This window comes from Octopus sinensis, linkage group LG2, assembly GCF_006345805.1.
Source record: "Octopus sinensis linkage group LG2, ASM634580v1, whole genome shotgun sequence".
In the NCBI taxonomy this organism is placed as follows: domain Eukaryota; kingdom Metazoa; phylum Mollusca; class Cephalopoda; order Octopoda; family Octopodidae; genus Octopus; species Octopus sinensis.
This window is the reverse complement of record NC_042998.1, coordinates 136,109,795-136,128,346: the sequence shown is the minus strand read 5'-3', so window position 1 is coordinate 136,128,346 and position 18,552 is coordinate 136,109,795. Positions and strand designations below refer to the sequence as shown.

General features: G+C 37.4%; 1 non-coding gene across 1 annotated transcript; it reads right to left on the bottom strand.

The window, feature by feature from the left end:
* Positions 1 to 14,233: 14,233 nt before the first annotated feature.
* On the bottom strand, positions 14,234 to 14,337 carry LOC115208826. Its single transcript, XR_003881272.1, has one exon. It is a non-coding gene; the product is annotated as a U6 spliceosomal RNA (small nuclear RNA).
* Between the last annotated feature and the right edge of the window lie 4,215 nt (positions 14,338 to 18,552).

Sequence of the window (18,552 nt, the reverse complement as noted above, 5' to 3'; positions counted from 1 at the left end):
AGAGAGAGAGAGAGAGAGAGACATACATACATTCATACATACATACATACATACATACATACATACATACATACATTATGGCTGTCCCCTCGTTATCGAGTATGGCCATTGCACAAAGCTTAACTGTTACTGGTGCTGTGATCGAATGTGACTTTTTAGCCCAGCTAAAGATCTACAATGTCTTGTACAGAATTGGCAACTAAAACATTTACCGGTAATAGCTGGCTGTAGTTGTAACTGGGCTTCATGTACCTTTGCATGTCATTTAAGTCCTCCTGCTAAATTACACTCTCTTCCACATGCCCGACAGATATGATTAGTATTGTGTGTTACACCACCACCTGTGGCCAGGTTGTCACTCATCTGTCTCGCTTTATGACTATGAAGATGACTCTTGAGACCAGCTTTACTGAGGCAGGGTCTTGCACAGACATTGCATGTCAGCATCAAAGAAAGACCCTTCCCATCTGGAAGTGTAACAGCGATGCCCTTCCTGACATCCCTCCTTACTTTCTCATGTGCAACTCAAGATTTTGACAGGAATTTTATGGAGAGTTAGCTAAAGGAGAACGACCTCCACATAAACCAAAAAAGAGGTATAAGAACTTGCTGAAGGCTTCCTTGAGAGATGCTTGCATCTCTCCTGACACATGGGAAGGGATAGCTATTGATCGTAGGAGGTGGAGGAGGATTGTGAACGAGACATACATACATACATATACAACATCCTACTTACAGAATTAGAAGACAATAAAAGAGGCCACAATTTTCTGATATATTGATATAAAATTCACAAAGATAAATATTTATGTCTGCAAAAAAACTATAAGCAAGACACCATGTTGTGGTTGGCAATAAGTTATCTTTCCATGTGTCTCCAAAGATAAGTGCTACAGCAAAATATCTGGAGGTAAATGAGGTTATAATCCATTTAATACTGTAAAGAAAAATTGACTGTTAAAGGAGTCAACAAGCTCAAGGAGACTTGGTGCCATCCTCAGTTACACTTATAAATCTCAAAATACTTTTGTAACACTTGCATTATATTACCAGGTCAACTCCAACTCAGGGCTGTGGCACCTGTCAGGGGCTATGGTTTAACTAACATATGTGATGACATTGCATCTAAGCACAGGGATACAGAAATACTCTTCATTGGTGTCAGGTCATACAGTAAAAGCACCAGGAATGAGGGACTCCTAGCTGATGTCACAGCATCCTTCCAGATGTACACTCTGATGTAAAACCTTCAGTTTCACATGATTATTGGTCATCTCACTTTGACCTGTCACTAAGTACTAATGATGGTGACTCAGAGAGCAGTATTTGTGTTGTATAAGCATTTATCATTATCCAATAATGTATAGATGTCTCTCTCTGGTGATCTTATTTGTCATTCAATCTATTGCAGGTTCTATGGCAATGGAAGAGTGGCAATGTGTACGGATATAACCAGTTGGAAGCATACAGTAAGTTATGACTTTCATAGCCACCTATGTTCCAAAACCATGCAGATTTGCAGTGGGACTGAATTGTCATCTGAGGGGTCATGGATGGAAAATAAGATATGCTAATGACAGCAAAGAAGCACAAGGACGTGGTTATTATCAGTGAAGATGGCACAATCATCATATATAAGTATGCATGTGTGTGTGTGTGTGTGTGCGTGTGTGTTTATCTTTGTTTAGACATCATGTGATGATCGTAAACGAACATCACCATCATGCAGTGATGTTGTTTGTTTGTTTTCTGTCTTCCATGAAAAGCATGTCTGACTATAGGGGAACATTACCTTGCTAGAAAACAGTTACAGGTTTGCAACAGGAATAAGCATAGAAAATTTGTCTCAACAAATTCCATCTCACTCATGTAAGCATGGAAAAGTGGATGTTAAAACGATAATGACAATATATAGGTCTGGTAGTAGAAACAGGATATGTGGAACTCAAAACAGTGGTCAGATAATCGGGCTCACAATTATCATGTAATGAGTTTTATTCCTCCAGTTCAGTCAGCTGTAGAAATGAGTTGCAATGTCACTGGTGCCAAGATGTATCGACTTTTGCCTCTCCCTTGGATAACATTGGTGGCATGGAGAGGGGAGGCTGGTATGCATGGGTGACTGCTGGTTTTCTATAAACAACCGTACTGTATTTTATCAACCCCAAAAAGATGAAAGGCAAAGTCAGCCTCAGTAGAATTTGAACTCAGAACATAAAGATAGATGAAATGCTGCTAAGCACTTTGCCCAGCATGCTAATGATTCTGCCAGCTTACCACCTTATAAAAGCATGTATATTATTATCATTTTATTTCCTTTCATACTTTAACCACTCAGCTCCTAGCATAATGCTGCCTCCCTCTCTTTACTGTAGTTTCACTCCATCAGTTTTGCAAGCTACATGGTGACCTCGAAGTAATGGTACCATGAACAAAACCCACAACACAATCTGTAAAGTGGTTGGCATCAGAGATGGAATCCAGCTGTAGAAACTATTAGAGCATGATACAGTTCTCTAGTGTCAGATTCTGTCAAACCATCCAACCCATGGAAGACAAACATTAAATGATGATGATGAAGAGGATGAGTACAATTGAATTCCAACCAGAAGGCAAAGATAATATTACAGCATCATCATCATCAACATCATCGTCGTCATTTAATGTCTGCTTTCCATACTGGCATGGGTTGGATGGTTTGATTGAAGGCTGGCAAGCCAGAAGGCTGCACCAGGTTCAATCCAATCAGGCAAAGTTTCTATAGCTGGATGCCCTTCTTAATGCCAACCACTCCAAGAGTGTAGTGGGTGCTTTTTACATGCCACTGGCATGAGGACCAGTCAGGTGGTACTGGCATTGACCATGCTTGAATGGAGCTTTTTATGTGCCACCAGCACAGGAGCCAGTCAGGTGGCACTGGAAATGACTATATTAGAATGGTGCTTTTTATGTGCCACTGGCATGGGACCAGTCAGCCAGCACTGGCGCACAGGACCAGTCAGTCGAAAATTCATAGTAAAAATAAGTTCATGACTTAGAATGAATTCATTTGATGGGCCGAGCAAAGAAATAAATAAAGAAGTGGTTTTTCTTCCCAAACCATTACAAATTTCACTGTTTCATATTTGTAGTCACAGAGCTGTGGACCCTTTTTTTTTTGTTAATATCTCATTATAAAGACATTACATATTTCTAGAGAAAGTGAGATGAGAAAGGGAGAGAGAGAGAGAGGCATTAAATTGATTATGATAATGAGTGTTCTAGTTAATCTGGTCAATGGAGCAGCCTGCTAATAAAATTAACATGCAAGTGGTTGAGAACTCTACAGACATGTGTATCCTTAATGTAATTCTCAGGAAGATTCAGCACGACACAAGATGTGACAAGGCTGGCTGTTTTAAATACGAATACTACCCACTTTTGTCAGCTGAGTGGACTGGAGCAATGTGAAATAGAATGCCTTGCTCAAGGACACAACACCCCACTGGAAATCGAACTTATGTCCCTATGAATACCCCCACTATAAAACTATGCACCTGTAATCACACAAATATTACAAGATCTAGCAGAATTGATAAACCAATGTCCTTCAAGCAATTTAAGTTATAATTGCTACAAATTGATTTCAAATTCCACCAAGGTCAACTTTGCCTTTCATCCTTTCGAGGACATTAACATTAACTCCATTGGAGTTACTACCCTTTGGCTGTAATTTTCAATCTGCTGATTTTGTTTTGCATATATTTCCATTTAATAGAGAATACAAAATGCTTTTCTAAAATCTTTCAGTAACTTATCATTATTGTAACAAAGCAATGAGCTGGTAGAATTGATAGCATGCTGGACAGAATGCTTAGCAGTATTTCGCCTGTCGCTACGATCTGAGTTTAAATTCGACCGAGGTCGACTTTGCCTTTCATCCTTTCGGGGTTGATAAATTAAGTACCAGTTACATACTGAGATCGATCTAATCGACTAGCCCCGTTCCCCCAAAATTTCAGGCTGTGTGTAGAAAGGATTATTGTGTTTAAAAAAATGTCAACCAATTATTTATTTATTCATTCTTTAAACATCATTACTTCAACAAGTATGGTGAATCTATTTTTTCCACACACACACACACGCGCGCGCAAACACACACACTGTGAGCTTTAAATATTTTGTTCGTAAATCAGTTTTCTTTAATTTTTGTAAGAAAAAAATAAATAAAACCATTGACTTGCATCTTTCAGTTTATCCAAATATACATAATATACATGAACTGTATCTCAACATCATCATCATCATCATCATCATCATTTAATGTCCTCCTTCCATGCTGGCATGGGTTGGATCGTTTGACAGGAGCCAACCTACACCATACTTCTGAGTCTGTTTTGGCATGGTTTTTACGGCTGGATGCCCTTCCTAACACCAGCCACCCCATAGAGTAGGCTGAGCTCCTTATGTTAAATTATTTCCATTACACGTTAACATTTTGTATCTAACCAAAATTAACATAGAATTATTGACATAAAAACCATGCAAGTTTGTGAACTGTATTCAATGATTTTTCACCGAAAACATACATTTATTTCTCTTTAAAAGAATTATTACAAGTTTGCGAAAGTAATCACTAACAAGAAAAATGGAGAAAGAAAGGATTAAGAGAAAAGAAAAGGGAAATCAATGAATATTTAATCAGTATAGAAGCATTCACATTCCATTCAGTTATATATTATGATGGGCAAATTGGTGTTACCCCTGCAAAAAACTTTGTGACACTCCCTACACACTTACAAGATTGGCTGTGTAGTAAGAAGTTTGGGTGATACGAGGCACGTGGCTTAGTGGTTAGGGTGTCAGCATCATCATCGTAAGATTGTGTTTTTGATTCCTGGACCGGGCGATGTGTTGTGTTCTTGAGCAAAACACTTCATTTCACATTGCTCCAGTCCACTCAGCTGGCAAAAATGAGTACCACTGCAATGGACTGGCGGCCCGTCCAGCTGGGGAATGCATACGCCATAGAAACCGGAAAGCTGAGCCCATGAACCTGGCTAGGCTTTAAAAGGGTGCATTTATTTCTTTATTTAGTGTGCGATGTGCTGCAGTATCCTGTCTACTCTGTGCGGTGTACCTTTTCTTACTCTTTTTCATTTTAGCATGCAATCTATCTCCACTATAAGAACTTTATACAAAAGGATGATAAAATAATAATAAGAATAATGAAATTATTGTATACAGTGGTCAGGTGCATCACAACGTGTTATAAGTGCATATAAAGCTTATACAGAAATGTACAAATGTCTGGAAAGTGAATAGTATATGAGTCAGATACATGCTTGCGTGTGTATGGAGGTGAGAAAATCAGGTGTAGTGTTGGCGAATCTCAGGAAACATGGAAGTTTTGAAAGGATGCAGTGCTCCGATAACTAACAACTGATGCCGGCAGTTTGTTCCATACTTCAGCAACTCTTAGCATGAAAAAATGTTTCCGAAAAGCATGAGAGCTGTGCTGTTTTCTGACTTTGTAAACATGTCCACGGGTGTTAGACAGGTGGAGTTTGAAAAGGTGCTCAAATCGAATAACGTTGAATAATCTCGCTCAGAGATTTAAAACATGTTTTTCTTGATTTATTGATAACTTACACATAAATCTTAATTAACGATACACATTTCGTACACCATTTAGGAATGCCACATACAAATCTGCTGCATCTTTTCTCAAAACTTTCCAGCAAAAGCGATCAGCTTAAGAGGGTAAGAAAAGGTAGACCGCACGCTAAAAGTAATTTTACAGCGTAGACAGGATACTGCGGTAGATCACACGCTAAAGTAGCAGCGATGTTTGCTTACAAGCCACATCGTGCTGAGTTCAGTGACATCGCACTGGTACCTCGGTTCGATCAAAGCCTTGTGAATGAATTTGGTAGGTGCAGACTGAAAGAAGCCGGACGTGCATGCGTAGGCGCGTGTGTCCGTGTCCGTCCGCCGTTTAACAACGGATGGTGTGCTTTTGTCTCTGGCTGATAGAATAAGGAGCAGACTTTAAAAAAATACTGGAGAAGATTTGTTTACAAAACCCTTTTAAGACGGTGCCCTAGCATGATTGTAGTCTTATCATTGACTGAAACAAGTAGAAAATACAGATAAATTATATTTATTCAAATACATTCCCAGTTTCAGTTCCTGTTTGTATCACTTTTCTATACTTATATCACTTTATTTACATAACTCATTTTCCCAGTAAAGGTAAGAAATTTATGTTGTTCAAGATTCATTTAAATAGATTTCCTTTTAAAAAATAAATTTCAAGTTTTGTAAGGGAGAGAACTTAGGAAAGTTTTAAAGGGAGGTTACTCGATTGAATATTAAAAGCTATGGTTAAAGGGAAGTCACTGGGAAACAACAAAATTGAACAAGAATTACTAAGATTTAGTAAAATGGAAAAGAACGGAAAACAATTGGTTAAATTAAGATTGACAACTGGAAGTTTCTTCAGAATACTCTACAAAGGACCGCAGACCAAATTTGTGGGTGGAGCCTCACAGAAGAGATGACTGGTAATTCCAACTAAGTAAAATCACGGCCGTAAAGGCATCTTGTTTACATCCATCCCCCTGCACACAATCTGTCAGTAACAACATTTTTACTTATTTATTTATTTATTTATTTATTTATTTTGTCTTTGGTCAGCATTCTATTTGCTTCTCTTTAGAAAGGAATTGACTACTATTCTCTTCAAACTTTACTTTTGTCAACTGGACATCAATGTTTTGAAACTGACCTATTTCCCATTACATTTCAGTCATTCAACGCTGAATTACTGAAGCAGGAATATCGCTATAGCAAATATTCTGCTCAATACCACAGATTTCCATGTCAGTTGCTTGATTATAACCATTTGACCATGTCCCTTAATGGCTGACAATATGTGCATCTCGTATCATGAACAGGAGTTGTGGGGAGGCATCATAGCCATGGGATTCTTTGAGGCTTGAATAAATATAACAAAAGCAAAGTTTGAAGGAAATATTAGCCATTTTTCATACTTTCTAAGGGAAAGGAAATTGGAAATAACAGTTGCTACCCAAAGACAAAGATCATGTTACACAATGCAATGTCAGTAACAAAGATCTCCCCCAAAAACCCATCTTCTTAGTACCTCACCATCACCCAACCTTTATTCACCCCTTGTTGTATTCCACTCTTCCTTTATCTCACTCTTTGCAACCTCTCTAACCAGCCTGTACACAATGTGTCCATGCTAAATCTATTCCCCCAGAACATATCTCCCTAACACCCCCTCCCTCTGTTTGTGTACACTCACGACATTCCCCTCCCCTTCACCTCCCATTCTTTCTCTGCAATATCACAAACTTATTCACCCTTTCCAATCCTTGCTTCCACTGCACTTCACAGTAACATGAGTGTACACACCGCCTGTCACATCTTCACCATCTCTCCACCCCCTTCTCTGTCTTGTCTCTTCCTCTCTCTTCTCTCTCACCCCTCTCTTTTTCTCTCTTCTCTCGTCCCTCCCTCTTCTCTCTCACCTGTTGAAATAGCCATTAATTTCTTTCACAGCAAGATGCCTATTTCTAACCTTTTGTCACCTGGCAAAAAGCCACTTCCTTCAGTATTACTCCCCACTCAGTTGAAGGGTTTTGTTTTGTCAGTTATTTGGTGGCCTTACTACTAATGGTATCACATAAAAGAAAAAGTAGCCAGTGCACTCTGTAATGTGACTGGTGTTAGGAAGGGCATTCAGCCATTGAAACCATACCAAAACAGACAGTTGATGTTGGAGCAGTCTTCTGACATGACAGTCCAACCCATGCCAGCAAGGGAGGAGGATTTTAAATGATGATAATGATGATGGTGGTGGTGGTGGTGGTGGTGGCGGCGGCGGCGGCAGTGGTGGTGGTGGTGGTGGTGATGTTGATGATGATGATGATGATGAGGAGGAGGAGGAGGAGAGGAGGAGGAGGAGGGCATGTGTGTGTGTGTACACACATAGACATATACACATCTTGTATTCATTTTCTCAATTCCAAAGAAATGAAAAATGAAAGAGAGACTAAGAAGTTAGTAACCCATTATTTCTGTTACACCACCATTCATTTAAAATAAAGGAATGATTGAATTCAACTCATAATCAATACACAATCAATATGATATACATAAAAACAATAATTTATTTTACTCCAAAGCATAGCCTTTCTCCTTTCTGTTTTTTTTTTTATTATTAAAAGGGAATCTTTATACTGTACTACTTTGACTTGCTAGAAATAGCAAAACTCTCTTAAATAACTCGTACAATCTGGTGCATAAACTTCAAGTCTCATATCATTCTATTTTGCAGAATGTGACATTAGAAGGACATAAACAAACCAGCACCAGTAGTCAAATAGTAGAAGGAACAAACAAAAACAAACACATTTACATACATATATGCAAACATATGTACAGGCATGGCTGTATGGTAAGAAGTTTGCTTCCCAAGCACATGGTTCTGTATTCAGTCACACTGCATAGCTTCTACTATAGCCCTGGGTCAACCAAAGCATTGTGAGTGGATATATCAGATGGAAACTAAAAGAAGCCTGTCATATATATGTGTGTGTCTTTGTTTGTATTTGTCCACCATTACCACTTGACAAGCAGTGTCTGTGTTTATGTCCCTGTAACATAGCAGTATGGCAAAAGACACCAATAGAAAAGTAACAAAAACAAAAAAGGTACTGAGTCCACAGTCAAATAATGATCAAGACAAATAAAAGATAAAAGATAGATATATATATATATATATATATATATATATATAAGGATAAGATCATTAATTTAAATTAAATAACGATCTTATCAAGTGACTAGCCTGGAAGTAAAAACCTTCAAATATAATAATTATTATTAAAATTATAACTTCCACATGCTTTCTGTCTATCAAATTCACTCACAAGGGATTGGGCATCACAGGGCTATAGGAGAAGACCCTTGTCCAAGGTGCTACACAGTGAATAGCCATAAGAATCTGCACACCTTTCTATCAGGCCTACATTGTGAGTTCCCTTTCCTAGCTCTACAATGTGGTCCCTTTGCTTAGCCTTAGGTACATTATACACCCTGCTTCTCTCAGCCATACAATATGCACATCCTTCTGATACTGAATTGAACATCCCCTTCTCCTGGCCCAACAATAAGCACTGCTTTCTTCCAGACATACAATTTACTCCCACTTTTCCAGTCCTACAATGTATGCCTACTTCTTGCAACCTTACATTGTATGCTGCTTTAACAATTTTTACTACAACTTCCTCAACCATCATCTACTTTAACCTAACTGAAAAATGCTGTTGAAAAATTATAATTAACTTACTGACAAGAAATCTTTAGTTTTATTATAATGTAAAAAATAAATAAATGCACCCTTTTTAAAGCCTAGCCAGGCTCATGGGCCCAGATTCCTGGTTTCAATGCTGTATGTGTTCCCCAGCTGGCCGGGACGCCAGTCCATCGCAGCGTTACTCATTTTTGCCAGCTGAGTGGACTGGAGCAATGTGAAATGAAGTCTTTTGCTCAAGAACACAACGCGTCACCTGGTCCAGGAATCAAAACCACAATTTTACAATCATGATGCTGACACCCTAACCACTAAGCCATACACCTCCACGATTTTATTATAAAGTATATCACCAAAAATAAATCTAATAACATGGCAAAATCTTACATGTTTCACACCAAATCATTTGACAAGTCATATCTCCCACATGATCTTCTAGTCTTCCCATCTCTGTCCTCTATATTCCTATTTCCTGAGAGTGATACACTCATTTCTTTATTACTGAAATTTTGGTGGGATGAAAAAATTGCATTTAAGTTTTTCAGCATTTGTGCAGAGCTCTGACTTTGTGGAGGCCGAGGTGATTGCGTAGTTTACTTGGTATGCAGTGCTGACCCTGGATGCAGATGCTGTAATTGCATCACTGATATGGTGCTTATCCTTTAGGATGGTAGACATCATCAACTGGGTCAAAATGAGGTATCTGAAAGAGAATTTTATCTTTAAATCTATCATACTATTTCCAAATCTATAGCTTCTTCTTCCAAAGCCACCCACCAAGCACCAGCAAGAGACTCATTTTTACCTGTATTTGGCGTGTTTGGAGGTTAATATTTGAGGTTAGTCATCATCATCATCATCATCATTATAATTTAATGTCCATGTTCCAATCCAGACTGAAATAATGATGATAATTGTAATAATGGTCTCAAATTTTGGCACAAGGCCAGCAATTTCAGCAATTTGAGGTTAGTTGACTACATCGACTCCAGTTCTCAGCCGGTACTCTTTTTCTAGACCCTGAAAGGATGAATGGCAAAGTTGACCTTGGTGAAATTTGAACTCAGAATGTAAAGATGGATGAAATGCAGCTAAGTATTTTGCCACATGTGCTACTGATTCTACCAGCTTTCTGCCCTGATGATGATGATGATGATAATAATAATTATTATTATTATTATTATTCTGATATTGGGGATTGCTTTTTATACCTTGACCCAAGCATAGAATGGGGGAGTTGAGAAATGAATGGAATGCCTGATGTGTGTCTTGATGTAGCTACCCACTCCTAAAAAAATGGGGAATAGGCCTGGGTGTATAAAAAAATTTTTTTAAACTTATTCTGTCCGAGCTTGCCACCTTAATAACAACATCATCATCATCATCATCATCATCATCAACAACAATGATAATAATAATAACAACAATAATAATCCTTTTTACTATAGGCACAAGGCCTGAAATTTTGCTCAACCAGTACTTGTTTCATTCTCCCTGAAAGATGAAAAGCAAAATCAACCATGACATAATTTGAACTCTGAATGTGAAGCACCAGAAAAAATGCCATTTTGTGCAACATGCCACCAATTCTACCAGCTTGCTGCTTGTATAATAAGGAAGGTAGTGATGGCAGCAGTGGTGGTATTTGTGGTGTTGATGATGATGATGACGACGACGATGATGGTGATAATAACGATGCAGATGATGATGGTGATGATGACGGTGAGTGAAGAAGTAAAACTGAAAAGAACAGATGTGGTAAAATGAGAGCAAAGAATAATGCAATGCTGGAGCATAGCAGCACTGCATGTGAAACTCATCCTTCTGAACCACATATGTTTGTCACTAATGGAGTGTATCATAACATGGGAAAATATCCTGTCATCTCTACCAGAGCCAGTATTGCAACATCAAAAAAACCACAACACAAACAATGACTGTACGTGTATGCATATATGCATGTATGTATGTGTGTTTATGTGTATATGTATGAATGTGTGTGTATGAATGTGTGTGTATGTATGTGTGTATGTATGTGTGTGTGTATATGTGTGTATGTATGCATGTATGTATGTATATGTATGCATGTATGTATGTGTGTGTATGTATATGTGTCTATGCATGCATGAATGTATATGTGTGCATGTATGTATGTGTGTGTAGGTGTGTATGTAGGCATGCATGCATGTATGTGGATGTATGTATGTGTGTGTGTATGTATGTATGTATGTAATATAACATAGACTAATTCAAGTATATCAGATATCATAGAACATCAATTCCTGATTTATGAAAATTACCTCTACCTCTAGAGGATATTTCCCAATTACTAAATGTAATTGAGAAGAACTCCTTGTGAGAAGGGGATGCAATCTCAAGAATCAAGAAATTCTCCAAAGTTTACATGCCCTGATTGAAAAGCAGAGACTTATTATCTGGAGATGAGAGGGTGGTCATAGACATGTGCTTCTGCCTCAGTAGGCATCATCAGCACAGCGATGGACTAATCCTATCTCCAACAGCAACATAGATATATACAAGGGACATAGATATGTACATGTATATCATCATCATCATCATTTTATTGTCCTTTTACCTGTTCTTGCAAGGGTTAAATGGAATTATTTGAGGCAGATTTTCGAATGGTTGGTTGCTCTTCCTGTCATCAACCTTCACCTGTTTCCAAGCAATCTGATATTTCCCTATAGCCAAAATTGTTCTTCTCGGAATATTGGAAATGATTGACACTGCTTGTGTGATGGTGACGCTCATTTACAACTATCTGTGATGTCAAGACAAGGTCACACACACACACATATGTATATACATACACACATACATACATACATACATACATACATACACACACATATATATACAGCATTGCCTTACTGGCACTTGTGCAAACAAAACATTCGAGTGAGGTCGTTGCCAGTGCCGCTGGACTGACTCCTGTGCAGGTGGCACATAAAAAGCACCATTTGAGTGTGGCAGCTGCTAGTACTGCTGGACTGGCTCTCATACCGGTGGCACGTAAAAGCACCCATTACACTCTCGGTGTGGTTGGCGTTAGGAAGGGCATCCAGCTGTAGAAACTCTGCCAGATCAGATTGGAGCCTGGTGCAGCCATCTGGTTCGCCAGTCCTCAGTCAAATCGTCCAACCCATGCTAGCATGAAAGCGGACGTTAAATGATGATGATGATGATGATGATATATAAATAGCATGAGATTTTCAACAGGAAGTAAATCAAACTATCTAGCAGAATCCCCTCTCTCTCGCTTTCGGAGAGGCACTGAGCAGCTATACGCACACATACACACACGGCAGTAACTTCCACCTACCGAATTCAATCACAAAGCTCCGGTCGGCTCGGGGCTATAGTGGAAGACACCTACCCAAAGTGCCACGCAGTGGGACTGAACCCGAAACCATGTAGCTAGGAAGCAAGCTCCCTAACCACACAGCCATGCCCGGGATATTAAATGATGATGATGATGATGATGATGATGATGACACTGACACCAACAACAACAACAATGACAACGAATGTACACATCAAAAACAAAAATCCTTTCCTTGCTCATTCCATTCCCAAACTTATTCCTTTTCTTCCCAAATGCATCAGACAACAAATATTTTTATCCTTTTTAACTTTTACCTTTAACAAATACTTTTTTCTTTCAATATCTATATTTTTTATCATCAAAACTATTTTTTATACTTCTGACTATTTTCTTCATTATTTTATCTTTTATAATTTCTTAAATTTACCAATTGTTCTTCCACACACAATAAAAAGCTATTTTATTGTCCTAATTTTCCTATTTATTCAGAATAACATATTTCTTGTACTGCTCTTCATATTTTGTCTGAAGATCAAAGATGTGAAACTTTGAATTGTGAAATATGAAGTTTTGGCTTTAGTAAATATAATGTAATACTCTACCTTCAGTATTGAGTACTTTTTTATAATTTACTTGTTTATAATTTACTTGTTTATAATTACAAGTTTGTATACATATGCACATACATACACACACATGTATAAACATATGCACATACATGTATGAATGCATATGTACTGTCATATATGCATACATACACACATCTATGTACATAAATACATTGATATATAAACATATCCACACACATACAAACAAACACACATGCATAAATAGAAACACATGCACACACACGCATGCATGTACATGCACACACACACACACACACACAACACACACACACACATTCATGTGTATTCAACAGTAGGTTTTGTTCCATTTTGATTTGTTTCATATTTTATATCTTTTTTTATTAAAAAAAATATATTTTACATGAATTTTTTACATATTACAAAGAAATTATTTAAAAGTTTGAAAAACTACTGTTTAAAACAGTGCCAGACAAGCCATTATTAATAATGCATGGATAATGATATGCTCTTGAATAACAGCATAACATTCTACAAATACTAAGATATAAGACCAAATGTTAGAAAAAGACTTTACAACTATTGTTGTTGTCAAATTAATGCTGTTTATCAAGTTAATGTTGTTTTGAAGATTGAAGCGAGGTGAACCATTATAATTCCAATGTTATTTTGTACAGCAGCTAACATTTTAGTTTTGGTTGATTATTCAGGAGTGTTAGTAAAATATAAATAGTAAAATTTAAAAAATATGGTTATTGAAAAAAAATAATGCTGCTATAAAAAAATAACACCAGTCTTAAAACAAAATATTGTTGTGAAAAATATATATCATTGTCTTAAAAAAACCCAATTTTCTTTAAAAAAAATGTTAGATAAAGAAACAAAAATTTCTTTGTCAAAGATGTGATACTCTTCTTTTATTCTTTTATACATTTCAGCACAAATGTCATGGCCATACTAGAGCACCATCAGTGAGAAAATATGGAACACTTCATGAATTTGCATTTCATTCTTGTGCAGGGGCCATGCTAATCTTCTCTGCATCATTCCAATTTTAATATATCTACTACCGAAGGTGGCAAGCTGGCAGAAACATTAGCACGCCGGACGAAATGCTTAGCGGTATTTTGTCTGCCGTTATGTTCTGAGTTTAAATTCTGCCGAGGTCAACTTTGCCTTTCATCCTTTCGGGGTCGATAAATTAAGTACCAGTTACGCACTGGGTCGATGTAATCGACTTAATCCCTTTGTTTGTCCCCTCTTTGTTTAGCCCATTGTGGGCAATAAAGAAATAAGAAAAGTTAGCAACTGGGCAAAATGCTTAGCGGTATTTCATCTATCTTTATGTTCTGAGTTCAAATTCCACCGAAGTCGGCTTTGCCTTTCATCCTTTCAGGGTCGATAAATTAAGTACCAGTTGCGTACTGAGGTTGATCTAATCAACTAGCTCCCTCTCCCAAAATTTAGGGCCTTGTGCTTAGAATAGAAAAGAATATATGTACTACTGAAGCTAGTATGTAAATTGTAAATAATACTGCATTATCCTAAAAAATGTAAAAGGGATATAGTTGTCATAATAAGAATATATATCATGGCTCTAACAAGAATACCATTGTCATAAAAATAATATCATTGTCATCAACAAAATCAATTTATTATAGAAAAATTTCTTTATCATAAAAGTAATGCTATTGACACAAATAGCATTGTATTATGATAAAAAAATATAAAAAGGATATCCTTGTCATAAAAAGAATTGCCTTGGCATCAAACAAACTGTATTGCAATAAAAAAGACCATTTTAATAAAAATAACATTGTATTAAAAATAATATATCCTTTATAATAAAAACAATATTTTCATTAGCTTGGTTGATGCATTTCCTATAACTAACTCTTGTTTATCTGGATTATGTCTTCCATTGTTTGATGTTGGAATTTAGGTCTTCAATCTCGTCTAACCACAAATCTGCCTGTAACTGTTATATGCCTTTTGACATACAATTACCCATTCTTTTATTCACAAACTTGTTTCAGTCATTAGACCATGGCCATGCTGGGGTACCACCTTGAAGAATGTTTAGTCAAAAAATCACCTCAGTACTTATTTTTGAAGCCTGGTACTCATTCTGTCAGTCTCTATTGCCAAACTGCTAAGTTATGAGTATGTAACAAACCAACACCAGTTGTCAAGTGTGGCAGTGGGGGACAAACACAAACAAGTAGGCACACAGGCACAAAGATACACAAACACAAAGACACACAGACAGACACACACACAGATACACATACGCACACACAAACATACACAGTGTCAAATCAAATAAACGAACAATAAAATCAACAATAACAAACAGCAAGGAATGCATTAGTTTGATGCACAGTAAAAAGAGAGAGAGGTATTGATGTTTCGATCATAGTTCTTAGTTGAAAAGGGAAAAGGGAAAAGGGAAAAGAAAGAAAAAATATCACCAACAGTACATGTGTAGTTACATTGCTGACGATGAGGTTCTTTCAGTTTCAGTCAACCAATTCCACTCACAAAGATTTGGTTGACCCATTTGCTCAAGGTACCACACAGTAGGACTAGACCCAGAACAAAGTGACTGGGAAGTAAGTTTCTTACCATACTGCCACACCATTTATATATATATATGAATCAGGTCATTAAGAATGAAATGTCTGATTTTGAACTGAAAGTTTATTTTACTTTATCTCAACAAAATGCAATGCAGTTAGTCAAAGTATGCACCTAAATTATCAACACAATTTTGCCATTTCATCGGGAGCTTATTTATGCCAGCAGCAAAGAATGCTGGAGAGCTAGGAGTGATGAAATCATAAAAGGCTGTTTTTGCATCTTCTTCAGATTTGAAGTTTTTCCTTGCAAAATGTTGTCTAATGCCTGGGAAACATGATAGTCAGTTGGTGCAAGGTCTGGTGAATATGGTGGATGACAGAGCACTTCTGAGTTCAATTCCTGTAACTTGAGTTGTGCTCTTTATGCAACATGTGGTCAACCATTTTCTTGCAAGAAAGGCCTGTCTCTTTTGACCAATCACAGTTGTTTAATTGCAAGTTCACTCATCATTTCATCCAATTGGTTGATGTATACATCCGCTGTAATTGACTTATCAGGTCTCATGAAGCTGTAGTAGATGACACCAGTGCTGGACCACCAAACAGACACCATTAGCTTTTTTTGGTGAATATTCTTTTTTGGATTGTGTTTTGGCACTTCGTCTCTATCCAACCATCAGGCAGAACACTTACTATTGTTGAAAGGAATCCATTTTTCATCACACATAACAGTACAATGCAAAAAAACAATACAGCAAGTTTCAAGATGACATATCATTTGATGCTCGTTCAGTTTGTATGGCACCCACTTGTCCAGCTTCTTTACCTTGCCGATTTGTTTCAGATCATCCATACAGTTGGAATTGAAACATCAAACCTTGCTGCTAACTCATGCATAGTTTGAGACATATCCACTTCCACTACAGTTTCCAACTCACCATTATCCATCTTGGTCTCAGATCTACCACGGGGCTGATTTTCATGAGTAAAGTCACCAGACCAGAACTTTTCAAGCCATCAACATACAGTGTGCTCATTTGTCACATCTTCACCAAACACCTCATTGATGTTTCAAGTTGTCTGGGATGCATTGGTTCCATGACAGAACTCATATTCATAAACAACATGAATTTTTGATCTATCCATAGGTTCACAAAAATTGATTTACAAGAGAAAATTCACAATATAATCAGACACCATGAATTGCATTTCAGAAAGTCATGATGTAACTCTTCAATGCTGTGAAACAAAGAATTGTCAGGATAAAGCATTAAAGTTAACGACTGTTCAAACTTGGTGCATAAGAAAATTGAACATTTCATTCTTAATGACCTGATATATGTATGTATGTATGTATGTATGTATGTATGTATGTATGTATGTATGTATGCATGCATGCATGCATGCATGCATGTATGTATGTATGTATGTATGTATGTATGTATGTATGTATGTATGCATGTATGTATATATGTATGTGTGTGTGTGTGTATGTATACATATATATACAATGAGCTTCTTTCAGTTTCCATTGATCAAATCCACTCACACAGCTTTGGTCAGCCCGAGATTATAGTAGAAGATACTTGCCCAAAATACCACACAGTGGGACTGAACATGGAACCATGTAGTTGGGAAGCAAACCTCTTACTACACAGCCACACCTTGTAAAATATAAAAAATATGATAATGTCACTTGTCAGAGATCACTTAGCTCTGCCTAACTGAGATTCGAAACCAAATCCACACACTTGTTGCTTGTCAGATGACCGGCTAATGCATTGCGTTTTATCTCTATGCTGGGAGATTAATGAGAAACACCTGACCAACACCTAGGACCTTTGCTGGTCATGGAAGGGCCAATCCATTGTTTTAGGCTTAACCTACTTCCTGGCCATACCTCATATAACCAAGGGCATCTGTGTCTCAATCTCTCAAGTTGGCAGACTTACAAGTGAGAGCAAATATGCATCAGCCAAATGGAAAGGGATACCGTAATCCTTATCTTTTTTTCCTCTCTGTCAGCAGAATGTACTTGGCTTCCACCCACTCTACCAGTGAAAGACCTACACATCATTTGTCAATTACTACTATATCTGCTTTACAAACTGCTGCCGGCAAATAAATCTGTGAATATTATTCTTTTCTCTTCAATGTTGTTATTACGCCATTTCATCTTACTTTCAACTGTCTACATATAGCAACCCAATGCAGAACAAGAAGCACTATTTCTTCATCAAGTAACATTTCATCTGTACGATATGATTGGTTCCTCTAACATGAGAACCTTACATTCATACACCACATATGGTGACCCTTCACATTTTGCCACTACATTTAGTAACTCCAATGCACACACCCACTGGTCTGTTACACACTTTTCCTTTATCATGCAAATGATTGAAAGGAAGAAATATGAATTCATATACATATATGATACCTCAATTATTTCTTCCACTCTACTTTGGTGCAGGCATGACTGTGTGGCTAAGAAATTCCTTTCCCAACTGCACAGGTTTCGCTTCAGTTCCACTGCGTGGTACCATGGGCAAGCGTCTTATTTTGTAGCCTTGGGTTGATCAAAGCCTTGTGAGTAGATTTAGTAGATAGAAAGTAACAAACAAACAGTTGTGTATATGTGTGCGTGTGTGTGTGTTTGCATGTGTGTGAGTGAGTGTATGGTTGTGTCACCTTGTCGTGATATCGTGATAAGAG